Source organism: Heteronotia binoei, chromosome 1, assembly GCF_032191835.1.
Source record: "Heteronotia binoei isolate CCM8104 ecotype False Entrance Well chromosome 1, APGP_CSIRO_Hbin_v1, whole genome shotgun sequence".
Classification (NCBI taxonomy): Eukaryota; Metazoa; Chordata; class Lepidosauria; order Squamata; family Gekkonidae; genus Heteronotia; species Heteronotia binoei.
Window position 1 is genome coordinate 208,729,148 of NC_083223.1, and position 18,157 is coordinate 208,747,304.

Genomic DNA, 18,157 nt, shown 5'->3' on the forward strand with positions numbered 1-18,157 from the left:
TTTCTTACATCTTTAATAACTTCTTTCATCTATCCCATATATTACTTTCTACCCACCCCTCCCCCTGTTACTTGACCCCCGCCGGTGTTATTTACTTAAAATGCTAATATTTAAAGGTTCCCTTAATTATTAAAACAAAAATTTATATTCTTCTGCTTTCTAAAACTTAATCATTATAAAAAAATGTCCACTCTTATTTTCCACTCTTTCTACATATCTTCTAAACTTTTTCCACTCTGTCTTAAAAACTTCTAAATCATAGTCTCTTAATATTCTTGTTAATTTGGCCATTTCACTCCATGTCATAGCTTTTATAATCCAATCCCATTTCTCTGGTATTTTTTCTTGCTTGCACAACTGTCCTAGCAGCTGAAAGCAAGTACCAAATTACAGTTTATCTTCTTTTGGAAATTTTTCCATTTGTAATCCGAACAGAAAAGTCTCTGCAACTTTCTTAAATTAATATCCCAAGATCTTAGAAATTTCCTGCTGAATCATCTGCCAATACTTTTTTGCTCTTTCACAAGTCCACCCTCTCTCTCTCTCTCTCTCGGCTTGGCTTCGCGAACGAAGATTTAAGAAGGGTGCAATAGTCCACGTTTGCTGCAGGCTCGCTGGTGGCTGACAAGACCAATGCGGGACAGGCAGGTCCGGCCACAGTGGCTGCAGGGAAAAGTCTGATTTGGGGTTGGTGCTGTAGCAGTGCGATTCTTCCTCAATCTCCTTTTGTCCTCAAGACCAGCTATGCGTGCGTTCTCAAAGGAAGAGACAGCCTGGTGGATGGTGTGCCTCCATGCTTTGCGATCTGAGGCTAGGTCAGACCACTGGTGATGGTTGATGTGACAGGTGCTAAGGGATTTCTTCAAGGAGTCCTTGTACCTCTTCTTTGGTGCCCCTCTATTTCGATGGCCGGTGGAGAGTTCGCCATACAGGGCAATCTTGGGAAGGCGGTGGTTTTCCATCCTAGAAATATGCCCTGCCCAGCGCAGCTGCGTCTTCAACAGCAGTGCCTCGATGCTGGTAACCTCTGCCCGCTTGAGGACTTCAGTGTTGGTCACAAAGTCACTCCAGTGGATGTTGAGGATGGTGCGAAGGCAGCGCTGATGAAAGCGCTCAAGGAGTCGCAGGTGATGACAGTATAAAACCCACGATTCGGAGCCATAGATGAGGGTTGTCATCACAACCGCTTTGTAAACATTGATCTTTGTGCCTTTTTTCAGATGCTTGTTGCTCCACACTCTTTTGTGCAATCGGCCAAATGCACGGTTTGCCTTTGCCAGCCTGTTGTCAATCTCCTTGTCGATCTTGGCATCTGAGGAGATGATGCACCCCAGGTAGCTGAACTGCTGGACTGTCTTCAGAACTGATTCACCCACAGTGATCCACCACATATGATAGAAAGAACCTTCATGTTTTTTACATTTTCAACATCTGTCTGGCATCTTATTCATCTTTGCCAATTTTTTAGGAGTCATATGCCATCTATACATCATTTTAAAACAGTTCTCTTTAATACTATGACACGTCGAAAGCTTCGTAGAATTCTTCCACAAGTATTCCCAAGTTTCCATCTGTATTTCTATATTTACATTAGTTGCCCATTTAATCATTTGAGATTTCACTACTTCATCCTCCGCAGACCATTTTAAAAGTAATTTATATATTTTTGAAATTGTTCATTATCTCCAAGCAGAACTTTTTCCATTTCTGTTTGTTCTTTTCTTATTCCTTCAGTTTTGATATCATTATCCACCAAACTCTTTATTTGTTGCATTTGGAACCAATCATATATATTATTCAATTCTTCAGCTGTTTTCAATTCTGTTTTGCCACTTTGTATTTTTAATAATTGATTATATGATAACCACTTTTCTTCACCTATCTCAGCCGTTATTTTTATTCAGCTGGCACTATCCATAACGGTCTTCTCTCATCTCCATATTTCTTATATTTCATCCATGTATTTAGCAAATTATTTTTTATATAATAGTGAGAGAAAAAAACGTCCATCTTTTTTCCCATAATACAAATACGCGTGCCAGGCAAATTTATTTCCGTGACCTTCTAGCACTAAGAGTTTTTTGTTTAACAGCGTTATCCATTCTTTTATCCACATTAAACAAACTGCTTCCTGATATAATTTTAAATTTGGTAGTTGAAATCCACCTCTCTCTTTTGCATCTGTCAAAATTTTCATTTTGATCCTTGGTTTCTTCCCAGCCCGCACAAATTCTGAAATTTTTCTTCGCCATTTATCAAATTGTTTACTATCTTTCACAATGGGAATAGTTTGAAACAAATACATTATTCTTGGTAGAATATTCATTTTAATTGCAGCTATTCTACTCAGCAATGACAAATTAAGTTTATTCCATTTTAACATATGTTCATCCTGTACGTAGCTTCTCATAATAATTTTTAAACAGATCAATATGCTTCATTGTTATCTCCACACCCAAATACTTTACCTTGGAGGTAACTTCACAGCCCGTTAGTCTCTGCAATTCTTGTTGGTTATTTATTTGCATATTTTTACATATAAGTTTTGATTTTTCTTTATTAATACATAGTTCCGCCAACTCCCCATATTCTTGTATATCGGCTAACAACAAAGGTGTGACTTGTATGGGGTTTTCATTTAAAAACATTATATCGTCTGCAAATGCTCTGTATTTGTAAGTAAATCCTTTTATTTTGAATCCTTCTATTTCTTTATCTTCTTGGATCTGCATCAGTAATATTTCAAGAGTCATTATAAACAATAATGGGAAAAGTGGACAACCTTGTGTTGTACCTTTGCTAATTATCATATCTTCTGTAAGATCTGCATTTATACATAGCCTTGCACGTTATTCAGTGTATATTGCTTTTATCATTCTTATAAAGCTTTCTCCCAGCTCCATTTTCTCCATTACTGCAAACATAAAGTCCCAGTTTAAATTGTCAAATGCTTTCTCTGCATCTACAAAGGATAATGCTACTTCCTTTTCTGGATGTCTTTCATAATATTCTACAATATTTACAACAGTTCTGATATTCTCTCTTATTTGCCTTTTGGGAAGAAACCCCGCTTGATCTTCCTTTATAAAATTTATCAAATGTTTTTTAAGACGTTCTGCCAAGATTCTTGTATATATTTTATAGTCATTGTTTAATAGCGAAATTGGTCTGTAATTTTTTACATTCGTGACACCTCTATCTTCCTTTGGTATCAATAAAATAACAGTTTCCTTCCATGTATTTGGTATTTTCCCTTTTATTCTTATCATGTTCATCAACTTCTGCAATTTCGGTATTAACTCATCTTTAAAGGTTTTAAAATATTTAGCTGTATATCCATCTGGCCCAGGTGCCTTTCCATTTTTCATTGCATTAATTGCTGATTCAATTTCTATTTTTTCAATTGGATCATTCAAAACTTTTTGCATATTTTCTGTTAAGGGTTCTATTTTTATTTTTTATAGATACTCATCCATCTTTCCTTTCTTTATTTTAACACCTTTAAACAACTTGGCATAATACTTACAAAATTCTCTTTTTATTCCCTCTTGGTTAACCACCTCTCTTCCATCTACCACAATTTTATTAATAATTTTATTTTCTCTCTTTTTCATCAGTTGCCAAGCCAAATACTTTCCAGGTTTATTTGCTCCCTCAAAAGATTTCTGCTGCAGTCTTTTCAAATTCCATTACAATTCTTTATTTAACAAATGTCTCATTTGTGTTTGTAATATTGTAATTTCCCTTATAATTTTCTTTTTCCCTGGCCTTTTTCTCAACTCCCCTTTTTTCTTTATTTCATTTTGAATGTCCAACAACTGTTTTTCTTTTGCTCTATCTTTATTATTTAAAGTAATCTATATTCCTCTCATTACTGCTTTATAGGCATCCCAGACCGTCTGAAATTCTATATCCTCTTTGTCATTCATTTGAAAGAAAGCTTTAGTTTCATTTTCTAGGTATGTCACTATTTCTTTATTCTATAGTAAATCTTCATTCAATCTCCATCTTCTCAACTTCTGAGACAATTTTGTAATCCACATTATTGGGTTATGGTCAGCCCCAATTTTAGGTAAAATCTCTATTTTTCTTGTTATAAGGCCTAAGTCTTTAGTGCCTCACAACATGTCAATTCTGGAAAAAGTTTTATGTCTTGCTGAAAAAAAGGTATAGTCCCGCACTTCAGGGTTAAATTTCCTCCATATGTCCTCCAAATTTTCTTGTTTGACCAATTCAAAAAAATTTGGCAATTTTCCTTCTTTGTTATTATTTCCTCCCCCCCCCCAGACCTATCCAGTGAGTTCTTAATTGTTCCATTAAAGTCTTCCATTTTCAAAACTTGGTCATAAGTCAGTTCATCAAATTGTTGTATAATGTCTTTTTAAAAAGCATCCTTTGCACCATTAGGCGCATACAGTCCCAATAACGTTTTTTTTTTTTTGCATTTAATATTACTTCTACTGCAACAAATCTTCCATCTTTATCTTTAAACACTAATTTTGGCTCCAATTCTTGTTTAATATAAAAAAATCACTCCCCTTTTCTTCTGTTCAGCCAATGAAAAAAATTCTAACCCCAATTGTTTATTCCATAAAAATTTGTAATCCTTTTGTTTAATGTGCACTTCTTGTAAACAAATTATATTACAATTTTGCTTTTTAATGAAACGTTGCCCTTAAGAGGGCACCGCTCAAAACAACTGAAAGAATTTTGTGTCAGAAACAACAATCCCTCATCAGTATCATACAGAACAATACAGTGCTACCCCTTTCCCCAGGCTGCCAGGCTGCTTGAGTCCCACTGTCCTCTTGTAGTTTACACCCCCTGGTCTTCTGTTGTGAGGGTCTCTCGGCATTGTTTTACATTCAGAAAAGGGAGGGGAGTACAGCAGAAGTTCTCAGGGGTGTAAAACATTTTAGTTGACCTGTTTTGATTGGAAGAAAAAGAGATTGCTGGAAACTTATGGTACTTTTGTGGTATTTCCTTTATTTACAAGCCCCTTCCCCCCTCAATTTCTGGGCTATCAGGCCCTCCAGGAATTCCCATCAATGATGTGCTACCCTGGTTCTCAAGTTCAGTCAGTCCTGTTTGTCTTTGTAGCAACCTAAGTTCCTAGGAAGCACAGGGTAGGTTTGTTTTTGTAAAGATAAGAGGGCGAGAAGACCTTCAGTGAATAATACTGTCTGTGAAAAAGAGAGAAAAAGAACATGGAAGGGGGAAGGGAAAGACCTAGTTGTCTAACAATCAGGAGGCCTCAGCAGTCAAATGAAAAATGTATTTCCTATAGCCTGCGGCATAAATTCTGATGTAAGTGCAGCTAGATTTGAGTCCAGTAGTAGCACCTTAGAGACCAACAAGATTTTTGGGATATAAACTTTCAAGAGTCAAAGTTCTCTTCATTGGTAAATGTTGAATTGAATACAGAATGCAAGCAAATGCACATGAGGCTAAATGCCTCAAGTTAACTGGCATGTATCCTTCTGGATTGCTTATGTTGGGGAACAAAAATTTATTGAGGATTTCTTGACCATTTCAAAAATTCACTTAGGGCTTTTGCAATGTGAAGACTGTTCAAGAAGGTTAAGAGAGGGCTGGAATGCTGCAGCAAAGCGTGAGTTTAGGAATATGCCTGGGGGTGGGATGGTGGCTTTGTAAAACGTTTGTACTGCTAATGGTGAAGGGCTGAAATATTAAAATGAACTCCTATGTAGCGAAAGGGAAATATTCTAGTATAGGATCATTTAATCTTATATTTTCTTATTTCTAGTTAACCTGATATTTTTCTTCCTAGGAACAGTCAGTTTGTAAAACTAGTTGGGAGTCCTTCCTCCATTTTTATGCCTTCAAGTTTCAACCTATAGAAAAAAAGGGGGGGCTCCCTGAGTTTAAGCAAAACTATAATAAAAGAAACATCAGGGTGACACAATACTATCAAAACATTTATATGTAATAGGAAAAACCTTTGGCCTCTACTTCTGAGTAGACTCTACTTCTAAATAATCTAAGATGAACAATATAAATGTGCACAAAGGCACTTTAATATTCCAAAGCTTCTACATTTAAACAGACTGCAATATGAAACACAAGAGTGCATGCAGGCACTTAGACATAACCTCTTTTCCCAGTCTGCACTAAAATGAATTGAAACAGTCTGCAGAAAAATAAATCAAAGTGCATGCAGGCACTTTTTGAAGGTTAAGAATCTGCTATTGATTCATAAACCAAAATCATGAGAAAACAGTCTGTAATGAATTCTTTCATCCAGATTGCACGCAGGTACTTTAAGAAACAAATTATCCCACTTCACAGTCTTGCACGTTTAGTCCACTATTGTTTCACTAAGGTGTTGTTCAACAGTTTATTTATTTGTTTGCATTGTTTATAGACAACTTTCTCACAGGTACTCAAAGTGAATTACACATACTGAGTCAGTACAATCAACAAAATGGGACATTCGATAAACTGCATAGGGTTGTCAGGTCTAACTCAGTAAATATCTAGGGATTTGGGGAGTGGAGCCTAAATACTTTGAGGGTGGAGTCAGTAGACTTTCCCATTCATTAAAATAAGAGCCAGTTGGGTGTAGTGGTTAAGTATGCGGACTCTTATCTGGGAGAACCGCGTTTGATTCTCCACTCCTCCACTTACAGCTGCTGGAATGGCCTTGGGTCAGCCATAGCTATTGCAGGAGTTGTCCTTGAAGGGGCAGCTGCTGTGAGAGCCCTCTCAGCCCCATTCATCTCACAGGGTGTCTGTTGTGGAGGAAGAAGATATAGAAGATTGTAAGCCGCTCTGAGTCTCTGATTTAGAGAGAAGGGCGGGGAATAAATCTGCAATCTTCTAAATAAAAATACAGCAGTGCAGTTCTCCTGAATACAGTCTTCATTTCCTCATCATTTCCTCAGCAGCTGCATTTCCACTAAATGTAAGTGAACACACACAGCAGCCAAAATAAACAGTTTGCAAGCACACACTTTTGTGATCTCACTGGGGCAATTTATTAATGGGAGTTCCTTAATGTAACCATCTGCTGTATTTCAACCAACTTCTTCTGACTAGCAGGAAAATAAAAGGAGAGCAGCCTAGGGGGTGGATTTTCCTCCATTCCATAATCAGGTTCTAGTTAACTCCATTTTACTATACACACAACTTCTGAGAACAATGCAAAACAAACAGATGGACTGTACTGGCTTTTCTTCCTTTCTCACATGGTTCACACATTCACTGGGAAGAACCAGGTTTCTCTGCTCACCCTGCCTATGCAGCTTCCTCCTGCTGAGATTTAAAGGCACGCACACAGTTCAAAACACAAGCAATTTACAAGGATCATTTAAGCCTGCTGAGGTTTAAAAACAGATTGCACTGTTGGGGTGGGGCTTCCCCCAGCCAGCTGGCTGGCAGTGGGGAGGAGCCTGCAAAACCAGGGGATTCCCCACCTGAATCTGGGGGCTGGCATGCCTAAGTAAGCAATGCGTTAGGATTGTAGAAGTCTAGAACCAAGAAGAAGGAACTAAAGGATAGCATAAGCAGGGCTTTTTAAAATTAGGAACACAGAGAAATGCAGTTCCAGCTGGCTTGGTGTCAGAGGTGTGTGGTTTAATATGCAAATGAGTACTTGCTAGGCTTTTTCTACAAAAAAGCCCTGAGCATAAGTATTAACATGACCCAGTAAGCAGAGTGAAATATTCTTAACAGAATCCTACTTACAGTAAGCGCTGCACAGCAGCATAGACCACGTTTCCTAATCACTTATCCAAGTAAGTTTGAAAATCATTTTGTACAGTGCAAACCTATTCTACCTGTGCTGCGTCAGCTACACTGGCTTCCGATTGAGTATCAAGTTAGATTCAAGGTTTTGGTTATGACCTTTAAGGGCTTGAGTGTTCTGGGACCGATGTATCTATGCCATGGGACTGCCTTCTCCACTATGTTCCTGGAAGAGCACTACATTCTACTGGTCAAAATCTACTGGTGATCCTCAACAAGGGCCAGGACTTTTTCAGTCCTGGCCCCAACCTGGTGTAACTCTCTGCTGGAAGACACCAGGGCCTTGTGGGATCTTTTACAATTCCACAGGGCCTGCAAAGCAGAGATGTTCCACCAGGCTTTTGTTTGAGGACAGAGATGGCTGCTGGGCTGGCACCCCCTTCCCCCTTCTATTTAAGGGGGGAACTGCTCCCAATGCCTGGAATAGAAGAATTACATCACACTATAAAGTATGTTAAGCCAAATGCCCTCAAAACGAGGTTGGGGAATTAGTTAGGTGGGCACCTGGCTCACTAGGAATCTTTTTACCAATTTATACCAGGCTCAACCATCCAGAGGGTAAATGCTCAATAAAAGGACTCTAATTTAATAAAATCAATTGTGATTTATTTAGAATAATAGTTCTTCCACACAAGATAAAAATACAATACAATCACACATTCACACAGGTCTAAGAAACACAGATAGATTGATAGGGGAACATATAAGGATAGACACACAGGGTAATATTTACCATCATAGTCTTCGAGGAAGGTTCCAATGGCGACATAAGAGGACAGGGGAAATGGACCCAAAACTGTGGCCAGAATTGGGGATGGATCTAGACAGCGGAACTGGGATACTGTTAGATGCACACATGAGTGGAGTTGGGTCAGAGGTTAAATAGACTCCCTTAGACCCCTTAGGGGCTGGGAGGTGACGGGGAGGAGAGATGGGAGGCTCTGTGATGACCATGAAGGCTGGACATTAGCAGAGCCAATGGTGAGTCCTTTGGTGACATCCAATTGGGTGTCAGCTTTAACCAATGAACTTCACCTTAGTCCTGTGAACCTGGAAATTTCCAAGTTGCAATAAGGCCTGGGGCGGCTCCAAGGGTGTCAGTATGGAAATGGCTAGGTACTTGGGATTAAGTGGGTTATCTGGGAAGGTGACAATAGGGAATCAAATATTGACCTAGGTATCCCCGGTGTGGACAAAAGACTTAGTTGTGACAGGAGATGTTCTTCCTCTTTTCTCATCATCTTCTGAGCAGCCGTCTTTGTTCTGGGTTTCGTTAGACAAACAGGAACATTAGTTGAGCTGTTAATCCATTCATGGGGCAGATGGGTTGCTTGCGAGCCAAGGGTGACACAGGGTGTGTACGTGAGCCTTCCACTATGAGGGAATGAAGTCCAGCCTGGCAGGAAGATGGACTCTGGTGGTGTTAGCCCTTGGTTCATGGAAAACAGGCTAGAAACTGCTTGCCTGTACAGTTCATGGTGGTGTGGCTTCTGCCACTGCAATGGCCAAGACTGGGCACACAAGGAGTAGCTGGCAGCTCATTTGTAGAATGCTGCTGCAAAGCTGAGGCTTATAGTATCCACATAAGCCTTAGAAACTGTAAGCAAAGTCCACTTCTTAGATCAGATGTATGAGAGTCAAATCTCCAGGCACCCTGGCAACCATACTGGTGATCACAATGTCCATATGTATGAAAAGTAGGGGGCTTTTTCCTCACAAGTATGTTCATTGGGTTGCAACTGTTTTAAGTTACTGGTTTTATTGATTTTATGTGTACCTTTTGTTGTACATCACCTAGAGCATTGGCCAGGATAAGGCAATTTGGAAATTTAATAAATAATAATATTACCTGTGCAGAAAAGCCCTCTTGAATAATTCTGTTTTCTGGGTTTTCACGTTAGCAAAATAATTACCTTTGCTCAGGGCTTTGTTTGTAGAACAAGCCCAGAAGGAATTAATTTACATATTAGGCCACATGCCCCTGCTATCACCATTCTTTTACATAGGGCTTTTTGTAGAAAAAGCCCAGCAGGGACTAATTTGCATATTAAGCCACACGCCTGACACCAAGCCAGCTGGAACTGCATTCTTGTGCGTCCCTGCTAAAAAAAAAAGCCCTGACTTTGCCAATCTTTTTAATATGCTTTGTAGGAATTTATGCCATGGCTGGTGTAGCTATGTACCATTTCTGTACATCTTGGTGGCATTTATGTTCAAGGCCTCTGCTGGTGCTGGCACTTTCTTTGCTATGAAGCTAGCTACTTCAGCTAAAAAAGTAAATTATGCAAGTGATAGAGAAGGTAGAGAAATAAATGCTTTTCTTCCTTTTTCACAATACAAGAACTCATGGGCACTCAATAAAATTGCTGAGCAGTCAGGCTAGAATGGATAAAAGTCCTTCTTCACCCCATGAGTGATTAACACATGGAATCCACTGGCACAGGAGGTGGTGACAGCTACAAGCATAGATGGCTTCAAGAGGGGATTGGATAAACATATGAAGCAGAGGTCCATCAGTGGCTATTAGCCACAAGATATAGATGGAACTTTCTGTCTGGGGCAGCGATGCTGTGTATTCTTGGTGTCTGTGGGGAGGCAACAGTGGGAGGGGTTCTAGTGTCCTGGCCCTACTGGTGGACCTCTTGATGGCACCTGGTTTTTTGGCCACTGTGTGACAGAGTGTTGGACTGAGAATTTTCTGAGTGCTTAGAATTAGGGTTATCAACCTTAAAGTGGAGTCCGGAGATCTCCTGGTATTAGAATTTATCCCCAGGTGACGGAGCTCAGATCCCCTGGAGAAAATGGCTGTTTTAGAGGGTGGACTCTATAGCATTATACCCCTCTGAGGTCCTGCCCTCTCCTATCCCCTGACTCCACCCCCAAAATCTCCAGACAGTTCCCAATCCAGAGTTGGCAGTTCCACTCTACTCAGAATGTATATAACTTATATTATGATCCTGCTATAGGGTTGTGTTTTCTTATACTATTGTGTTTTCTTATACTATTGTGTTTTCTTATACTATCCATGCCTGTCAGCCGCCCTGAGCCCGCCTCGGCGGGGAGGGCGGGATATAAAAATAAAATATTATTATTATTATTATTATTATTATTCTTTTGAGTACTACTGTATATAACATAAATGTATCATAAAGTACAGTATGGATGGCCAATTGGTGGCTTGAGGGCCAGATGTAGGCTGCAAAAACAGTTTTACTAACCCTTGGCAAAATTTAATGAAGGTGCAGTTAAAAATTTCCCCAGGGCTTTACTCCAAAGGAACAAGAAAATGGTGTGATGTTCAAATCTTTTGGGAGTTTTGTGTGTAGGCTGCTAGCCATGTGCTATATATATAGTTGGTAATCAAAACTTTTTCTTCCTTGCCAGCAGTTGTTTCAATACTTTGCCTCTTATCTACATGGAAAGTCATCATAAAGCTATAAAGTTCCTGACTTTGCACAGGGTTTACAAGAAGGGAGGGAAATGTGCAACTCTGCCTACTTCCCTCATTTGTTCACTACACGTTGTGGAAGACTGAGTGGGGAGGATAAGGATCCTTTTCACTTCACACAGAACTCCTGGGAAGAGAGAAAGTGCCACAGCCTCCTCAGTTTACACATTACAAATTATAAAGGTTGGGTTTGGAATACCCACCCCATGCATCAGTCAGACATGAGTTCTGGGTACTCCTCAGTTCCTATTTATGTGATTCCCTATTTGGATCAGGAACATTATACACATGGAGAAAGGATTTCAACCTCCCTCCTGAGCCGTTTGCCCAGTCTGAAACAGATTGGGGGATATTTGCTTACTACCTCTGCATTCCATGGGATACACATAGGTAGTTCCCTCGGGGACCATATGGTGGGGGATGCTGAAGCCTTCATATGTTCTGCAGACCCAATATTGATTGGGCATCATGGGTGGGGGAATGGAGGACAACTTGCAGCTCATATCTGTAAATATGTGAATCAACATAAGTGCACTGAAAGGATTGGTTTTCCATCAGAGCTGCGGCAAGGTAGGCTCCAAAGAGCACACACACCGCCACTCTCCCCCTCCTGGGTCTGTGCTTGTAGCACAGATCTGGGAAAGTGAAAGTGGTGGGGTGGTGGCATGTGCAGCAAGGGAAGCCAGGCTCCTCTAAGGAGTGCACACATGCTGCCCTATTACCCTGCTGCTCCCTGAGAGTGGTGGGTTGGCGGCGTGTGCACTCCTCTGAGCCTGTCTTCCAAGGAGGGCACATGCTGCCCTGGTGCCCCCTCTCTGCTGCCGCTGCTATCCACCCACAGGCTGCAGTGCTTCTGGTGGACAGTGGCAAGGGCAACTGCTGCGGTGGGGGGGAAGGGGTGCCCGGTGCCCTCCCCTGTGGCACCAGCATGCCCTATGTGGCCACCTACTTGGCCAATTGAGATGTGCTGGCCCTGACATCAGTACAGTTAAAACAAATGGAACCTCCTGGTCCAGAGCAGGAGACAAGGGTATATTGTTTTAGTGCAATTTCCAGCTAACTGATAACCAATTATGACATATTTCAGATGGGCCATCAAAGGTAAAGTGCTTCAGCAAGAGAGGCCAGTTTAATTTAATTTGGATGCTCACTGCCTCACCCAAAGGCCTAGCAGAACAGCTCCATCTTGCATGCCCTTCGAAAAGGTAGCAAATCTGGCAAGGCCCTAAACTCTGATAGGAGCATGTTCCACCAGGTTGGGGCCCAGGCAGAAAAAGCCCTGGTCCTGGTTGAGGTTAGGCAAACATCCTTAGGGCTGGGGACGACCAGGAGGTGTGGATTTTCTGAGCATAAAGCCCTTCGGGGCACATACAGGGAGAGGTGGTCCCTCAGATATTTTGGTCCCAGACTACTCAGGGCTTTGAAGGTTGGTGACAGAACCTTGAAATGAATCCAGGACTCAATAGGTAGCCAGTGCAAATGGTGTAACGCTGTCCAAATACCCACCCATACAGGCAGTGCCATCAGCAGGCACTCTGCTGCATTTTGCACCAGCTGGAATTTCCAGATTAGCTCCAAGGGCAAGCCCATGTAAAACAAGTTACAGTAATCCAGTCTTGAATTGATCATTGCATGGTCACTGTAGCTAAGTACTGAGGGGAGATGCCAGCTGCCTGATCTGCTGGAGATAGTAAAAGGCTGACTTGGCAACTGCAGTGACTTGGGCATCCATAGAAAGTGAAGCATCAAGGACCACTCCCAGGCTTTTCACCTTCTGGGCTGGCACAAGTAGTGTGCTGTCCAAGGCTGGAAGTCTGCTACCCTGTTCTAATCCACCCCAGCTCAGGTACAGGGCCTCTGTCTTCATTGGATTAAGCTTCAGCTGACTCTGCTGCAACCATTCACCCATAGCCCCCAAAACCTCAGCCAAACGTCTGGGGCGGAGTCTGGGCAACTGTTCACTAACAGATAGAGCTGGGTGTCATCCACATACTGGTGACAACCCAGCTCAACCCCCAACCCCAACTCAGTGAGGGGGTATATATAGATGTTAAATGCTATCGGGGAGAGAATTGCTCCCTGGGGCACACCACATTCAAGTGAGTGCTTTGAGGAAACTTGTTCACCAAGCACCACCCTCTGTCCCCAACCACAGAGAAAGGAAGAAAACCACCACGAGGCAACCCCCTGAACTCCTACATCAGTGAGGTGCTGGATCATGAGATCATAATCAACCATGTCAAGCACTGCTGTCAAATCTAAAAGCAACAGCAGCACTCACCCGACTTGGTCCAGATTCCTCCAGAGGTCATCTGTGAGAGCAATTAACACAGTCTACATCCCATGGCTCGGGCAGAAACTGGATTTTAGTCATCAAGAATCCATTCGAAAGAGGAGGAAGCAACAGTTAGTGGGCATGGTATTCAAGGAAAATTTGTATCCAACTCACAGTGCCCACTGTCCAGGAAGGCAGAAAAAATGTCTGTTGTTTGTGAGAAAAATGGGCCTCCCTCCCCTTTCCAATTGTATTGCCCAGCAGATGTAGTAGAGGGAGTCAGGGCTCAAATAACTCACTAAAATAATGCAACTGTGCCAAGGCAGCTACTTCCTGCATTTCTGGGATGCAAGGGCAAGAGAGACACACAAGTTCCCTCTCAATTTGGAAGTAATCTGAAAGAAGGATAATTGCTTGTAGTTTTCATAATAACCTCACTGTTGCCCTCTGTTAACCAGTTGTTGCAGATTTTAGTAGTATTGCTGGATTATGCTGGATGTATGATGAGAAAACTGCTTTTACGCACAAATAATAATTTAAAAATGTCTTTACAAAAGTATGGATAGTTTTAATATTTCCCCCATGCTCCCAACAGGAACAAACATAGATGTGGTAAACTAGAGAGCCAGTAGAGTGTAGCATTTAGAGTGCTGGACTAGGACAGGTTTGAACCCTCCTCCCATGGAAGCTTGCTGGGAGACCTTGGTCAATTACAAACTCCCATCCTAACTTAAGTTACAGGGTTGTTGTGAGGAGAGGAGACTGCTGTAAGCTGCTTTGGATTCCCACTGGGGAGAAAGCTAGGGTGTAAATTAATGTAATGATGTAACGAATGAAGCTTGTAATTGTAGTCTGAAGAAAACAAATATTTTAAAATGTAATAAATATACCCAGAAGTACAATTGTATGTATTTACTATGTGATTATTTTATGTTATAAAAGTAGTAAAGTCAGTCTATATTTCACACACTCTTGCTTCAAAATTTCACGGACTCCTCACATCAGCAAAAATGTCATAATCTTCTAGCCATGCCCACAAGTCTATCTGCTTTTAGTTTCCATGACTTTAAGAACAATTTTCAATGTTCTAAAACATTTCATTTTTACAATGAACTCTTCCTTATATAAATTGAGATACCCTTAAGTTATCTCTTCTTTTTTGTGTGAGTATTTTGTCTCTGTGTGTGCATGCGTGCCTGGAAGTCATGGTTGACTTCTAGTGGGGACAATCAGAGAGGTAGCTTGCTTTTGCCTGTCTCTGCATTCCAGCCCTGTTATTCCTTAGAGGTCTTCCTTCAAAATACTTGCCAGGATCGACCCTGCTTAGCTTCCAAGGGCTTTTTTAAATTGAGCACACACAGGAACGCTGTTCCGGCTGGCTTGGCATCAGGGGTGTGGCTTAACATGCAAATGAGTTCCTGCTGGGCTTTTCCTACCAAAAAAGCCCAGCTGACAAGACTGGGCTTGCCCGGGCTATCCTGGTCAGGACTATTATCTCTTACCTCTCTGAAGCGCTCTGCTATGCCCAGTTTCAGTAACTTTCCCCTTGCCCCAGGAATACCTTAAGCTCAATAAAGGCAGAAGTACCAAAGAAATACTGGATGGGCAGAGCTGAGTGAATCAGGTAGGTGGAATTTGGAATACTACCCTCTGAGTTAGAAGTCTAGATAGTGAGGAAGAAGATTCTCTCACAGTCTTTCCCCTGACATCTTAGTGTTTACGTCATAATGTTGCATTTTGTTTTGAAATGACGAAACTGAATATATCCTCCACTTCTACTGCCAGTTGAAAATGAACAGTTTATCATCTCAGTTTGCCATTGTAGAAAAAGAAGCATGGAACTTCTATCACTGAGATTATTGCCTTGTCTGGCTAATAAGTATCAGAATACGTTACTGCAGAGAGGATCCATCAATCAAAAATTGGCCAGTTCACTATGATGACATTAAAATGGCAGATATATAGCTGAGGAACAATGCCCCCCCCAATCATTATCATAGATGCATACATGAAGATTTCTTTCAATTTTCCCCGTTCATTTACACACATGGATCCAAAATTATAAAATATGGTGATGCTCCTTGCTAGTCAATTTACAGAATAATGATTACACCAAATATTTAGTAAATCATTTAGTATAATTAAGAAAAACACTGGCGCTACAACAGACAGCGAAGAAGTGCTTTCAAAAATCAATAGGAGATCTATGAGGGTCATTTATTACTCACCAGAGGACAGCCCTGCAGATAAGGAGCTGGAAAAATTCTATAAGGACTTGATCAGGCCCTTAGAAAATGAATAAGAATTTACTTCTCTACAGCCATAGATACTAGGTGGAAACAAACAGAGGTAGCAAAAACATCCATCCAATAATAAGAGAGGGGAAACAAATTTAGCATTAATTAAACTAGGTCACCCCCCCCCAACAAGACAGGGTTTTTTTTGGGGGGGGGACTCAGAAGCCAAACATGATTATTTTGTCAGATGTTAGTGTTCTAGACTGTGGTTAACATATATTTTAAGTTCTCATGAGCTACATGTTATAGAAACACAGCAGTGCAGCTGAAAATGACACCCCCACATTTCAGATTCCTTTCTTCTCTTCCATTATATGTAGTATAAATTCCTGGTGACAAATTGTAGTGTGTGCCCTCCTCCTATATAATGGATGCTGTTGGCAGGGTTATGGAAACACCAGGGCCAGCTCGCTGACTAGGCAAACTAGGCGGTTGCCTAGGGTGCCAGGAGGGTGGGGGTGCCAAATTGGACTCCCCCCCTCCTGGTGCCCCAGGCAAGCACCTAGTTTGCCTGCCTCCTCTGCCCATGCACCTGCCCACCACTGCCGCCACTGCCGCCGCCTGCCCCTCCTTTCCCTTCCTTTCCCGTCCCTTCGCCTCCCCCCCGGTGCGATCACAGTGCGCTGCACCTGGGCCCTGCTGGCTGCGGCATGGCGTACACCTTATCTTCTGAAGGACTGCTAAAGAAGGCTTGGCTTCCCTGAAGGGGGGAAGCACTGCAGGGGGTGGGAAGGGAAGGAGGGGGAAAGTGGGGGGGGTTACAGGACTGCGGGGGGCAACAGCGGGGGGCCTGCCTGGGGCACCCCGTGCCCCTGGGCCAGCGCTGGAAAGCAAGCATCATGATAACATGGCAAAAACAAGTTATTATATGTTTTGGAGGCGGGACTTGACACTATGGTGACATTTGGATGGATAAGAGGAAAACCTCTTGAGAGATTAGTTGTAGATTTTCCAGGCTGCATGGCCATGGTCTTGGCATAGTAGTACCTGATGTTTTGCCAGTAGCTGTGATCCTCAGAGGTAGAACACAGAAAGATAGAGTTCTCTTTGTGTCAAAGTGAGAGGAAAGAAAAGGAAAGAGAAATGGTAGGAATTTATATCTACTCAGAAAGGTGGGGTAGGGCTGAGTCATTATCTTGTAGGAATTTCCCAGGCTGTGACATGTTAGTGGAGGAGCTTTCCTGAGGAGGTTCTTTTGTATATGGAGATTTCCTGAGGAGGTTCTTTGCATATGGAATGACTGCTGGAATTCTAATCTTCTCTGTAGTGCTGTTGTAAGCTGTAGTCCAGAAAATCTACAACTAATGAGCTCCAGCTGTGAAAGTCTTCAACAACATCTTGAGAGATTCTTGCTGGACATCATCAAATTTCTCTCCATTATCAATCTGAGCGTGGACCATTTCACAACACAGGTCTATTCTCTTGACAGCTCTGTCATGGCCAGATATATGCACCACCTTATACAGGAAACCCATTGATTGCCTTACATATCTACAAACTTCCAGCTACTACTGAAACTAAATATAGTATATTTGCTCCAGTTCCTTCGGCAGGGATTAATGCCTGAAAGATTTACAGCAAGCATTCTTGAAATCAGGGCTGGCCCTAAGGTGCATAGCACCCTAGGCAAACTTGCAGTCCACCCCCCCTCAACACCCCCCGCACCTCCCCCCAACACTGGCACTGCCCCATGCCTCCTCCCACCCCCCACACCTCCTCCCCCCTCCCTTCCCCATGAGGTGTGGTTCAACACCTGGGAACCCATGGCTGAATGCCGTGCTCCCTGGCTATTTAAAGGCATTCACCCCTCAGCTGATCGGTGTGGGGGGGCCATCTTTAATAGCCAGGAGCATGGCGCTCGACTGCGGGTTCCTTGGCATTGAACTAAACCTCATGGGGGAGGTAGGGAGGTGGCAGCGGCTGAAGAGCAGGCAAACTAGGCATTTACCTAGGGAGGAGGCTGAATTTGGTGCCCCTGCCCTGCCGGCGCCCTAGGCAACTGCCTAGTTTGCCTAGTAGATGTGCAGGCCCTGCTTGGAACTACAGTTCCCACATTAAGAAGTCACAGAACAGACCAACAAAGCCAGACGGTTTTTTGGAAATAGTCTACTACAAGACAGTGCCTGAAGTGAGAACAGGAGAACACCACTGGTTGTCACCTAAAGCTCCCAGCTCAAACTAATCCAGTGCATTATCTGTGACCCCTTCCTAGATAATGGTATTTCTTTTTCATCGGCTCTGGTTGGAAGACTTTGCTTACAGACATCCCAATAATATAAAGCAGCTTCTTGGTGCTGCAATCATAAGAACACTTTTCTGAGAGTAAGCCTTATGTAATAATACCAGATTGACTTCTGAGTAGAACTGCTT